The sequence below is a fragment of the Danio rerio genome, chromosome 20, assembly GCF_049306965.1.
Source record: "Danio rerio strain Tuebingen ecotype United States chromosome 20, GRCz12tu, whole genome shotgun sequence".
In the NCBI taxonomy this organism is placed as follows: Eukaryota; Metazoa; Chordata; class Actinopteri; order Cypriniformes; family Danionidae; genus Danio; species Danio rerio.
Window position 1 is genome coordinate 28,187,945 of NC_133195.1, and position 1,592 is coordinate 28,189,536.

Sequence of the window (1,592 nt, forward strand, 5' to 3'; positions counted from 1 at the left end):
GATCTTTCTTGTGTTTGAATTAATAGTATGCAGCTGCAGACCCATGCATCTTGCAATCTACATATAGGCGAATTACCAGTTTGTAAACAGTTCAGGATGTGTACACATCGAGGTTGCAGAAATAAAGCGAGAGCACTAGCATTTACAGCGAGTGAACGACATCTGATGTGGTACAGAGTTTGTTGTTGTATTAGATATGTTATTTTAATTACATATTATATATATTATTTACATAATGCTTTCACTATATTATAAGAGCTTGTCACTAAGTGATAAGCACAGTTTTTCAGCAAAATTAACATTAAAGTGAGCGGCGTTTGTCCTACAGGTTCATTTGCAATAGCACCCTTCCAATGGATATTGGATAAGAGGAAATGGCCAAGCATCCAGCCCCAAACATACAACTATCTTATTGAATCTCCATGGTTTTACAAGAGAGAAGTTAAAGGCCTACAAGTCTTTGAATGTCAACAATGTTGTTCTCTGTGGTCATGTGCAAGAAATAATGTTCCATGATTACCAGATTCAAAACTATGTAGTGCTAAAAACTGAGGTTCTCCCTAGCTAAAGATAAGGAAAGAAGACGGAACTGTACAAGGCCTGGGTAATCATCAACAAGCAATTCTGCATTCTGACAGTGAATAGCATCTGTACAGCAGGGTATGTGAACATACATTTTTACATTTCATTCTGAGCATTCAGTGTCTGCATTTTAACTATATTTTACTGTTTTTGCTAAAATCATTGCTGTATTAAAAACAAGTAATGTGTATAATTCAGCATAGTGTGAACTTACCTGAAATGAGAACTGCAGAGTCTAGCATTTTTAATTAGGTCATCACTTTATTCAGCTCTTCTAATGGCTGCTAAGAAGAGCCATCTGAAGTCTGCGGTTGGCATTAAAAGCAGTGTGTTGTACGATAAAATTTAAGTTTTCTATTTTTGGACTTGATTTTGGCTTCCTACTGCACAACACGGCATGTTTGTTATTGCAACAGGTCTTTTTTTTGCAACCCGAATGCACGGTTGAACCTGTGTGACGTAGGCTAGGTTGGTAATTCCCCTATATGATTCGCCCTTGCCTAGATCGTGTGGTCTGGATTCATTCATTCATTCATTTTTCTTTTCGGCATTGTTCCTTTATTAATCCGGGGTCGCCAAAGCAGAAAGCCGTCAACTTATCCACCTTGTTTTTACGCAGCGGATGCCCTTCCAGCCAAACCCATCTCTGGGAAACATCCACTCATCCAAACACACACACCCATACACTACGGACCGTGTTTGGACTGTGGGGGAAACCAGAGCACCTGGAGAAAACCCACACGAACGCAGAGAGAACATGCAACCCCCACACGGAAATGCCAACTGATCCAGCCGAGGCTCGAACCAGCGACCTTCTTGCTTTGAGGCGACAGCACAACCTACCGCATCACTGTGTCGCCATGTGGCCTAGATTGTTTGTCCTAAAATGTGTGGGTCTGCAGCTAGATATATCTCATTTTAATCTAAAAGGTTGCAGTCTAAACGTCTTACCTCTAGATGGCGACTGAAATACACATTTTGCCATTTTTGTCCTCAGTCCTGCTTTGTAA